Source organism: Balaenoptera borealis (genome assembly GCF_965194805.1).
Source record: "Balaenoptera borealis genome assembly, chromosome: 9".
NCBI classification, from domain to species: domain Eukaryota; kingdom Metazoa; phylum Chordata; class Mammalia; order Artiodactyla; family Balaenopteridae; genus Balaenoptera; species Balaenoptera borealis.
Window position 1 is genome coordinate 56,387,438 of NC_138873.1, and position 12,953 is coordinate 56,400,390.

General features: G+C 38.0%; 1 pseudogene across 1 annotated transcript; it reads left to right on the top strand.

Annotated features, from left to right (window-relative positions):
- The first annotated feature begins 528 nt into the window (after positions 1–528).
- LOC309634773 (large ribosomal subunit protein eL36 pseudogene) lies at positions 529–12,027 on the top strand (annotated as a pseudogene). Its single transcript has 2 exons — positions 529–548; positions 9,398–12,027. The product of its transcript is annotated as a large ribosomal subunit protein eL36 pseudogene (transcript).
- Positions 12,028–12,953: the final 926 nt, after the last annotated feature.

The following is a 12,953-nucleotide window of genomic DNA, read 5'->3' on the forward strand; positions in this document are numbered from 1 at the left end:
TTTTGGGTTTAAATCACTGTTTTTGTAGATGAAAAGTTTATATAATATACTACAGGCTCACAGTTTAATGATATATGTATATAGATCAAAAAGAATGAAGTGAAATGGATTTCAAAAGTAAGAAATGTATTAATGTAATTTTTGAATGTGCTATAGTACATTATTATTTACTCATTAATCATGGGTTACAGGCTCATGTTATTTGAAAATTTGCTATGCAACATATTTTCAGGAGCAGGTTACAGAAGAAAGCAAGGAATTACATTTAGCACACAAATATGGCATCTTGATTTCTTATTGAAAATTTTATTTTGGTAAATTTGTATGTCCTTTCTTATAGAGATGTCTCATTTTTTCAGCCACTCCTAACATTCAATATTGAACCATACCCCATATTTTATTTAACCAGTTTGTTTCCAATATTTTCGTATTACAAAAATTCTACAATAAATGTTTATCTATCTATGTACCTACTTACCTATCATCTATTATTGGAGGCTGGGGATTAGGCCATTCCTGAAGGACAGCATGTCTCCTGCTCGAGTAGAGTGAGACCCTTATTTTATTTCTTGTACAATTAAAGCATTTTCAGTCTGGTGAGTATTGGCAATGCTATTTTCTCAAAAAGTTCATAGATTCTGGTCTAGTTGTTGCATTTTGTTATGTTCAACAGCACCCTAGTCAGAACTTTGCCCTAGGGGGAGACCTTCAAGATGGCGGAGGAGTAAGATGTGGAGATCACCTTCCTCCCCACAAATACATCAGAAATACATCTCCACGTGGAACAACTCCTACAGAACACCTAATGAACGCTGGCAGAAGACCTCAGACCTCCCAAAAGGCAAGAAACTCCCCACGTACCTGGCTGGGTAGGGCAAAAGAAAGAAGAAAAAACAGAGACAAAGAATAGTGACGGGACCTGCACCAATGGGAAGGAGCTGTGAAGGAGAAAAAGTTCCCACACACTAGGAAAGCCCTTCACTGGCAGAGAAGGAGGGTGGCGGGGGGAAGCTTCGGAGCCACGGAGGAGAGCGCAGCAAAAGGGGTGCAAAGGGCAAAGCAGAGAGATTCCCGCACAGAGGCTCGGCGCCGAGCAGCACTCACCAGCCGGAGAGGCTTGTCTGCTCACCCGCCAGGGCGGGCGGGGGCTGGGAGCTGAGGCTCGGGCTTCGGAGGTCAGATCCCAGGGAGAGGACTTGGATTGGCGGCATGAACACAGCCTGAAGGGGTTAGTGCACTGGAGCTAGCCGGGAGGGAGTCCGGGAAAAGTTTGGAGCTGCCGAAGAGGCAAGAGACTTTTTCTTCCCTCCTTGTTTCCTGGTGCGCGAGGAGAGGGGATTAAGAGCGCCACTTAAAGGAGCTCCAGAGACGGGCGCGAGCCGCTGCTATCAGCGCGGACCCCAGAGACGGGCATGAGACGCTAAGGCTGCTGCTGCCGCCACCAAGAAGCCTGTGTGCAAGCACAGGTCACTCTCCACACCTCCCCTCCCGGGAGCCGGTGCAGCCCGCCATGGCCAGGGACCCGTGATCCAGGGACAACTTCCCCGGGAGACACACAGCGTGCCTCACGCTGGGGCAACGTCACGCCGGCGCAACGTCACGCCGGCCTCTGCTGCCTGCAGCCTCGCCTCACATCCGTACCCCTCCCTCCCCCGGCCTGAGTGAGCCAGAGCCCCCGAAGCTGCTGCTCCTTTAACCCTCTCCTGTCTGACCAAAGAACAGACACCCTCAGGCGACCTACACGCAGAGGCGGGGCCAAATCCAAAGCTGAACCCCGGGAGCTGTGTGAACAAAGAAGAGAAAGGGAAATCTCTCCCAGCAGCCTCAGGAGCAGCGGATTAAATCTCCACAATCAACTTGATGTACCTGCATCTGTGGAATACCTGAATAGACAACGAATCATCCCAAATTGAGGAGGTGGACTTGGGAACAACTGTAGACTTGGGGTTTGCTTTCTGCATATAATTTGTTTCTGGTCTTATGTTTATCTTAGTTTAGTATTTAGAGTTTATTATCATTGGTAGATTTGTTTATTGATTTGGTTGCTCTCTTCCTTTTTTTTTTTAAATATATATATATATTTCCTTTTTCTCTTTTTGTGAGTGTGTATGTGTATGCTTCTTTGTGTGATTTTGTCTGTATAGCTTTGCTTTTACCATTTGTCCTAGGGTTCTGTCTGACAGGTTTTTTTGTGTTGTTGTTTTTTTTCTTTTTACTTTTTAAAATTTTTAATAATTTTTTTAATTTTAATAACTTTATATTTTTTTCTTTCTTTCTTTCATTTTTTTTTTCCCCTTTTCTTCTGAACTGTGTGGCTGACAGGGTGTTGGTGCTCTGGCCAGGTGTCAGGCCTGAGCCTTTGAGGTGGGAAGGCCGAGTTCGGGACATTTGTCCACCAGAGACCTCCCAGCTCCACATAATATCAAATGGCGAAAGCTCTCCCAGAGATCTCCATCTCAATGCTAAGACCCAGCTCCACTCAATGACCAGCAAGCTACAGTGCTGGACACCCTATGCCAAACAACTAGCAAGACAGGAACACAACCCCACCCATTAGCAGAGAGGCTGCCTAAAATCATAATAAGACCACAGACACCCCAAAACACACCACCAGATGCGGTCCTGCCCACCAGAAAGACAAGATCCAGCCTCATCCACCAGAACACAGGCACCAGTCCCTTCCACCAGGAAGCCTACACAACACACTGAACCAACCTTAGCCACTGGGGACAGACACCAAAAACAATGGGAACTATGAACCTGCAGCCTGCGAAAAGGAGACCCCAAACACAGTAAGATAAGCAAAATGAGAAGACAGAAAAACACACAGCAGATGAAGGAGCAAGGTAAAAACCCATCAGACCAAACAAATGAAGAGGAAATAGGCAGTCTACCTGAAAAAGAATCCAGAGTAATGATACTAAAGATGATCCAAAATCTTGGAAATAGAATGGAGCAAATAGAAGAAACGTTTAACAAGGACCTAGAAGAATTAAGAGCAAACAAACAATGATGAACAACACAATAAATGAAATTAAAAATTCTCTAGAAGGAATCAATAACAAAATAACTGAGGCAGAAGAACAGATAAGTGGCCTGTATGGTAAAATAGTGGAACTAACTACCACACAGCAGAATAAAGAAAAAAGAATGAAAAGAATTAAGGACAGTCTCAGAGACATTTGGAAGAACATTAAGCACACCAACATTCGAATTATAGGGGTCCAAGAAGAAGAAGAGAAAAAGAAAGGGACTGAGAAAATATTTGAAGAGATTATAGTTGAAGACTTCCCTAATGTGGGAAAGGAAATAGTCAATCAAGTCCAGGAAGCACAGAGAGTCCCATACAGGATAAATCCAAGGAGAAACACGCTAACACACAGATTAATCAAACTATCAAAAATTAAATACAAAGAAAAAGTATTAAAATCAGCAAAGGAAAAACAGCAAATAACATACAAGGGAATCCCCATAAGGTTAACAGCTAATCTTTCAGCAGAAACTCTGCAGGCCAGAAGAGAGTGGCAGGACATATTTAAAGTGATGAAAGGGAAAAACCTACAAACATGATTACTCTACCCAGCAAGGATCTCATTCAGATTCGACAGAGAAATTAAAACCTTTACAGACAAGCAAAAACGAAGAGAATTAAACACCACCAAAACATTTTTACAACAAATGCTAAAGGAACTTCTTTAGGCAGGAAACACAAGAGAAGGAAAAGACCTACAATAACAAACCCAAAACAATTAAGAAAACGGTAATAGGAACATACATATTGATAACTACCTTAAATGTAAATGGATTAAATGCTCCAAACAAAAGACAGACATATTCTGGCTGAATGGATACAAAAACAAGACCCGTATATATGCTGTCTACAGAGACCCACTTCAGACCTAGGGAAACATACAGACTGAAAGTGAGGGGATGGAAAAAGATATTCCATGCAAATGGAAATCAAAAGAAAGCTGGAGTAGCAATTCTCATATCAGACAAAATAGATTTTAAAATAAAGACTATTACAAGAGACAAGGTCACTACATAATGATCAAGGGATCAATCTAAGAAGAAGATATAACAATTGTAAATGTTTATGCACCCAACATAGGAGCACCTCAATACATAAGGCAAATGCTAACAGCCATAAAAGGGGAAATGGACAGTAACACAATAATAATAGTGGACTTTAACACCCCACATTCACCAATGGACAGATCATCCAAAATGAAAATAAATAAGGAAACACAAGCTTTAAATGATACATTTAAAGGTTCTGGTTACATTTTTTCCCTTTCTTTTTCTTTTCCATATATATTCTGCTCTTTGAGATTTAAGTTTATCTTGAAACTTAGAATGTATTTTTTTGTGTGTGTTAATTAACATATTTAATTTCTAGGTGTTAGGTTTTTCAACTTCCAGCATTTTTTCCACCTAGATTTTTTTTAAAGTCTTTATTGAATTTCTTGCAATATTGTTTCTGTTTTATGTTTTGGTGTTTTGGCCACAAGGCATGTGGGATCTTAGCTCCCCGACCAGCCAAACCCCACCCCCTGCATTGGAAGGTGAAGTCTTAACCACTGGACTGCCAGGGAAGTCCCCTTTTTCACCTAGATTAATTTCATATCTGATATCATTATGACATGAGTATTATCTGTAATTTTAAAACATTTTTTTGTAATTTATGAAGATTTTCTTTGTAGTCTAAATAATGATCAATGTTATATGCACATTTCATGGGTGCATGAAAACATTTCTCTTCCATTGTGAAATACCAGGAAGTTTAATATTTAAATTGGCTCTAACTAATGTTCATCACACTTTATTTCCTTGAAAAATATACATATTAGTATGGAGAATTTATATACCTGATGTGGGCTTCTCGTTGCGGTGGCTACTCTTTGTTGTGGAGCATGGGCTCTAGGCGTGCAGGCTTCAGTAGTTGTGGCACGTGGGCTCAGTAGTTGTGGCTCGTGGGCTCTAGAGCACAGGCTCAGTAGTTGTGGTGCACAGGATTAGTTGCTCCATGGCATGTGGGGTCTTCCTGGACCAGAGTTCAAACCCGTGTCCCCTGCATTGGCAGGGGGATTCTTAACCACTGTGCCACCAGGAAGTCCCTGTGCAGCTTTCAACTTTGCTTTCATTCTTTGTAGGCATCTTTTTTTTGCAACTCTGCCATCTCACAGTCCTCTCTCTCTCTCACACACTCACACACACACAGAATACACACACACACACACACACACACACACACACACTTTTCAGAATATTCTGCTATTTCATCTTTACAACCTTATTTTATAAAGGAGATTGTTTCAATAATTTTTTAATTGATGGCAATATATTAAGTCACAATTTTCATTTCCCCTATGCCACATTTACTTATATTCTTCCACTGCCATGATTTTTTCCTCTTCTTTTATCTTGTAATACACGTATTATTATAACTAATTCCTATTTTATTGCAAGGATATTAATGATTTCTGAACAAATTATTTTCTGGATATTCATATCTGAATAGGAATAAAGATAACTTCCAGAATGAAAGAATTTCTTCTTCTGACCTACTCTTTAGTGTGGGCTCTTTTAAGTTTTATGTCTTCATGGTCAGCATATATTACTCACAAAGACAAGTCACAATGGAGAATGTCTCTTCATCTTTACTCCTCTCCAGTCAGAAGCTTCTTGAAAATACATATATTTTTTGTTTATAAGATTCCCTGTATAACCCTGCCTTTCCTGCTTCTCAAGAATTGATACCAAAATCTGATTCAGGAAACATAGCCATCTAGCCTGCATATATGTTTTCATGTTTCCAAAGAGGTAGTATTAGATTTTAATTTCGGATTCTGCTATTAATTTAAAGAATAATGTTTTTGTTTGACTTAATTTATGTATTTAGTGATGAATATTCCCTCTGTCTTCCCACAGTCTTGAACTACACGCATACTTGCAAAGATACATAAATGTACACATAAATACACGCATGCATTTGAAATACAGATATCTCCTAGTCTCACAGATGATGGCTCTTTTTTTTTTTTTTTGTATTTATCTTGTTGCTTTTGGCTTTGGATAGTTTTTAGAGAAGAAGGAAACTATCATCTTTATTAATCAGTTGATTAAAACTAGAATAAAAGTTATACTTATAATCTTTAATTTTAGTTTTTCAAAAAAGAAGGTTATATTATTATAATCTATAAGTCTGTCAAAAATGATTTTACCAAAGATCTATAAAGCACCAGAAAAAGTTATATAGGTAGTTTGAAAGAAAGCCTGCAGTTTGATGCTGCTGGTAATTAGGTTTTGTTGTCTGGGCCACATTTTTATTTGACTTCACACATTTTCATTTGAACACCAACTGTTACAAAGCATATGGACTTCCATAGCAATCCCATATGCTACATAATGGCTGGCTGCTATCTATTTAAGATTCAGACAATGATGAGATTTCATAACGATTGTGAAGTAGGAGAACTTTAAACTTTTTATCTAGTTTAATGTATATTTTAGAGACTCTAAAGTACAGAATTATGCTGTTTTATTATGTTAGGTTGTGTTCCTCCTTGTGTGCTTTTGTAGTTTGAGTAGGAATGTTTATAAAATATTATAAAATGTAGTACTCTAAATGAGAACTATTTTGTATTAAATGAAAATAATTGGAATGCCCAGCCGTATTTTCATTTATGAATAAGAAGATCATTTTTTGAGAATATCACCAAAGATAGAAGACCCCAGCCTCCATCCCTGCACAAAGATCAACAATTAGACAGCTATATATGAACAGAAATAGCTCCAGGAGTGCTCAGGAGTCCAATTAAGAAACTTCAGCAACACAGTGGAACAAAAAAACTGAGAATAATTGCACTAAAAGGAAAAGAAGAACAGCTTCATTTTGCCTGCATCATTTCTTTACCCAGGCCAGTACTGCTCAACGCCAAAAGGGAACTCCATGGCTCAAAAGAGTTCCCCAAGCCAGGAAAGCGAGAGTGGGGTGAGCAACAAACATCTGTAGCTTTTGGGGGCACTGCACAAAGAACTTGCTTCAACTTTTACTTCACCTAGAAACTGCAAAGCTGAGATATAATAAAGATGACTTGGAATAAGGAAGAAAAGAAGGGCAGGGTCCAATAGTATCAGCCACCAGCAGGAGTAACTGCAGTTCCCAATGGCCTCCTCTCACTGCCTAAGAAACCAAGGGCCAGTATAGCCATCGTGGAAACTCTTGGAGATTTTAACACTGAGGTTTTCCCCAGAGAGATTTTGTGTTTGCAGACACTAGCCACCTCAGTTCCTCCTCACTCTCTCCCCTCACCTCATGCTGGAGCCCAGGACCGATACTGGCAACCAGCCCCAGCCTCTGTGGCTGCACAAGTGAAAGATGCCATTCTAGACCCCTGTGGCTGACCTACACTGCTGTGCTTGCATTGGGGAATAGCCTCTACAGCTGTGCACTTCCTGTCATTTGCCTGGCTCCTGTCACTGACCTTCACTGCTGTGTGCATACCAGTGGCAAGACCCTGGAGCCAATATAGATCAAGGGAACAGGAGAGAAAGCACAGAGATAAACCCATGAACATATGGTCACCTTATCTTTGATAAAGTAGGAAGGAATATACAATGGAGAAAAGAAAGCCTCTTCAATAAGTGGTGCTGGGACAGAGAGATCAGCTCAGTGCTTTGTGACCACCTAGAGGGGTAGGATAGGGAGGGTGGGAGGGAGGGAGACGCAACAGGGAAGAGATATGGGGATATATGTATATGTATAGCTGATTCACTTTGTTATAAAGCAGAAACTAACACACCATTGTAAAGCAATTATACTCCAATAAAGATGTTAAAAAAAAAAAAAGTGGTGCTTGGAAAACTGAACAGCTACATGTAAAAGAATGAAATTAGAACACTCCCTAACACCATACACAAAAATAAACTCAAAATGGATTAAAGACCTAAATGTAAGGCAAGACACTGTAAAACTCTTAGAGGAAAACATAGGCAGAACACTCTATGACATAAATCACAGCAATATCCTTTTGGACCCACCTCCTAGAGAAAAGGAAATAAAAACAAAAATAAACAAATGGGACCTATGAAACTTAAAAGCTTTTGCACAGCAAAGGAAACCATAAACAAGACAAAAAGACAACCCTCAGAATGGGAGAAAATATTTGCAAATGAAGCAACTGACAAAGAATTAATCTCCAAAACGTACAAGCAACGCATGCAGCTCTATATCAAAAAAACAAACAACCCAATCCAAAAGTGGGCAGAAGACCTAAATAGACAGTTCTCCAAAGAAGATATACAGATTGCCAAGAAACACATGAAAGGATGCTCAACATCACTAATCATTAGAGAAATGCAAATCAAAACTACAATGAGGTATCACCTCACACCAGTCAGAATGGCCATCATCCAAAAATATACAAACAATAAATGCTGGAGAGGGTGTGGAGAAAAGGGAACCCTCTTGCACTGTTGGTGGCAATGTAAATTGATATAGCCACTATGGAGAACAGTATGGAGGTTCCTTAAAAAACTAAAAATAGAACTACCATACAACCTAGCAATCTCACTACTGGGCATATACTCTGAGAAAACCATAATTCAAAATCATGTAACACAATGTTCATTGCAGCTCTATTTACAATAGCCAGGACATGGAAGCAACCTAAGTGTCCATCAACAGATGAATAGATAAAGAAGATGTGGCACATATATACAATGGAATATTACTCAGCCATAAAAAGAAACGAAATTGAGTTATCTGTATGGAGGTGGATGGACCTAGAGTCTGTCATACAGACTGAAGTAAGTCAGAAAGAGAAAAACAAATAACGTATACTAACACATATATAGCGAATCTAAAAAGAAAAAAAAAATGGCTATGAAGATCCTAGGGGCAGGATGGGAATAAAGATGCAGACCTATTAGAGAATGGACTTGAGGACATGGGGAGGGGGAAGGGTAAGCTGGGACAAAGTGAGAGAGTGGCATGGACATATATACACTACCAAATGCAAAATTGATAGCTAGTGGGAAGCAGCCACATAGCACAGGGAGATCAGCTCGGTGCTTTGTGACCACCTAGAGGGGTGGGATAAGGAGGGTGGGAGGGAGATGCAAGAGAGAGGAGATATGGGGTTATATGTATACTTATAGCTGATTCACTTTGTTATAAAGCAGAAACTAACACACCATTATAAAGCAATTATACTCCAATAAAGATGTTAAAATAAGTAAATTAATTAATTAAAAAAAAAAGATGTCCTAAGATTCTCTTGCTTTTCACCCACCGGTATCTGTTTGTCAACTGTGGAATATCTATATAATGGAATGCTACTCAGCAATAAAAAGGAACAGACTACTGGCTTTTCCACCCTGGCAGCCATTGAAGAGCAGCAGCCATAGCTCTGTGCTACCCCATGGCTGTGGGCCTCAACAAGGGCCACAAGGTGACCAAGAAGTGAGCAAGCCAAGGCACAGCCACCGCCGCGGGTGCCTCATCAAGCACACCAAGTTCGTGCGGGACATGATCCGGGAGGTGTGCTGCTTCACCCCTTATGAGCGGCGGGCCATGGCTGCTCAAGGTCTCCAAGGACAAGCGGGCCCTCAAGTTCATCAAGAAAAGGGTGGGGACACACATCCGTGCCAAGAGGAAGAGAGAGAAGCTGAGCAATGTCCCGGCTGCCATGAGGAAGGCAGCAGCCAAGAAGGAGTGAGCCTTCTCCCGCTGTGCACAATAAAACTTTTTCAGAAAAAAAAAAAGGAACAGACTACTGATAACAGTCTAATCAAATCTAAAAATCATTATGCTGAGTAAAATAAGCCAAGCAAACAATAGGACCCACGTATAATTCTATTTCTATCAAATTCTAGAAAATGCAAGCTAAAGTGTAGTAATAAGTAATTCAGAGATTATCAGAGAGCTGTGCAGGAATTGAAAAAAAGCACAAGGAAACTTTGGGGGGATGATAGAAATGTTTACTGTATTGATTGTGGTGATGGTTTCCCGTCTCTATATGAATGTCAAAATTGGTCAAATCATACAATTTAAACATGTGCAGTTTATTATACATCAATTAAAATTTAATAAAGTTATAATAAAATGAAGCCCAAAATAAACATTTTTCGAGAAAAAGTGTTGAAAAAAACATTGTCAGTAAACCTGCACTGAAAGAAATGTGACTGAAAGTTATTCAATAAAATGAAAAGGACACACCAGATAGAAATTTGGATATACTAAAAGAAATGAACAGTAGCAGAAATGGTAAATACATGAGTAAATTTTAAAAAATTAAAAATAAAACAAATTTGGCTGTTTAAAGTCAAAACTATATCAATATATTGTCAGGTGTGTAACCAGTGTAGAAATTCGATGTATGTATGTATGTATCAAATAATCAGTTCCATTGGTTACATTCAGAGTTGCCCTAAAATGTGGAAGGGGGACTGTCCTCTGTACCTCAAATGAACTAGGCATTTCCCGGGGAATTGCTGGGGAGGGACCAATTTGTGAGCAGTCAGCTGAGGGAGTAAGTGCCTGTGTCCTGAAGGGGAATCCCATCAATGCACCACAGCACCCACTATAATAATATTGTTCTTCTTCTTCTTATTTTTTGGATTGTCCATTCAGGGTTATTCTTAAATAAATTTGTTTCATTGTTTTTACATACATTATCTATATCATATGGATCAGAGAAAATCAGTGTTCACAAAAAGAAATGTATACCATCCCTTATAACACTCACAGTGCATAAACTATGACTTGAAATATAACTAGTTAGGAGACACTATATGCTGTATAATTTCTCACTATAAATATGTATTCTGAAAACCCTCATATTGTTTCATGAAATATGAAACAATATGAGGATTTACACATTGATATAGTAGAAAGTATGCGACGCTACAGTATAGCCTACAAACAATAATAAATCAGAACTTTTACTTATTGCTGAATATCATTTTGTGTGTCACGTATAATTTCATAGGTAATTTTATAAAAATCCTCCCCTCCCTGGCTCACAGCAACTTTTGAAACTCCCTTTGTTTTGCAAGCCTCCTCAAAGACTTAGAGGCAAGTGTACGTATGTTTTACTGATTGATGTTTAGAAATCCTATGAAGTTTAGAATAAGATTTGCTAAGAAAGATACCTGGTTTAATTACGGAATAGGTACCACATATGAAAGCACTGGGAATGAAATGTTGAATGTCTGTGTACTCTTGATAAGCACTTTCTTCATCTGTCAAATGAGGAAGGGAGGATCATGCTTTATATTTTGCTAATGGATTTTCTCTGTTAACAAACCCAAAGCTTGAAGTAGAGAAAAACTGCCTCATATCCCCATTTCTCTGATATCCATATCCATTTCCCTGTTACTTTATTCTTAAATTGTAGATTTGAAATGTAGCCACACTAATTTATGCTTTATGCTTGAGGTTATGTTGTGTGAATAAAGAACAAACTAGACGGGAAAACCAAGTATTTGTCCTTTCCCTTTATAAAGCTACTATAAAGTTTCAGGAAAACGGCTGAGTTTAAAATTGGCAGTTTTAATATTTACATGGCAGTTTTTTGAAGATCATATAACAAATCAAAAGCTAGTAAATAATATTAGAGGAATTCAGTATCACATCTCTAAATAAGGTTATATTTTATGTATTCTTTTAATTATTTTAAACAGGTATATTTAAAAGGCATAAAGACATTTTTAAAATAATTTTTTAAATAAAGTTATTATATTCTGTCTTTCAACAGACAACCAATGTTTCTTTTTCATTTTTTTTCTAGAAATATGATCTTTATATACACCCATATTATCTATGTATCTATCTATCCGTCTGGACATATTCTTTTCTCCCGTTTGGCATTGACGAAGGCAAGCAAATGATTCCAAGACAATGAGACTCTGTTAGATATGGAAGTACATACCTACAGAAGAGGAAGTATCTAAACCTTAGAAAGAAAGGACTAATTGCAGGCTTAGTGATATGAGGCAGCTGCTTTATTTTTATTAAAAATAATGTCAAAGTAATATATACCCAAGAGCTCGTGATCCATATAAACAGACTCTCAATACACATTCCTCACCTCTGAGGCCATTCCTCTAAGGCAATTACCTTCAAATATTTCTAGTTTTATTCTTTTGATGTTTAAACTCTTAAGCTCTACGTAATGTCTATGGACAATATCTATTGACGCCATTAAAAAAAAATTACTGCATTTAAATTATCACGACCTTCTGGTTGTTTCTTATTCCTAAGCTTGATAGCTGTATTATTATTCTAGTTCTTCTCTTATAGGGAAAATCTTGAATTCTTTTTCCTTTTTTATTTCTGTATGACTTTCAGCCATTTATCTCTTTGTTTAAGGTTTTTACCTTACTTTATATAAACTGTGTGTGTATACATATATATAAATTTATTGAAAATATGGGACATATTATTTTTCGTTGTAATTTTATAATAAATTATTCTTTAAAAAAAAGCAAGTATCTCCAGAATTACATAAAAAGCCTTTTCCTTCAAAGTCAGTTTTCAGAAATAACCATAAAATGCTTGTGTAACACTTCTAAATGTTTGATATGTGTACAAACACATGAATGTATGCATTATGATATGACTAATCAATGTTGTAGGGTTAGACTTTTAGTTTGTTTCTGCTGTTTTCCTGTTAAATTAACAAGAAATATCTTTTGAAACTACATATACTTTGCAAATATATTTTCAAGATAAAATTTTAGGAGCAGATATGATTAGTCGAGTCATATATGTAATTTTAATTTTTACAGATATTTTCAAATTGCCCGCTAAAATGGGTGCTTCTCTTTATAACGTCACATCTTACTCTCTCATGTCTTATAATCAATTATTTATCTCTTCATCTATATGATAATCATGTTTCCTTTTAATTTTCTGTCTGGATGATCTATCCATTGGTGCAAGTTCC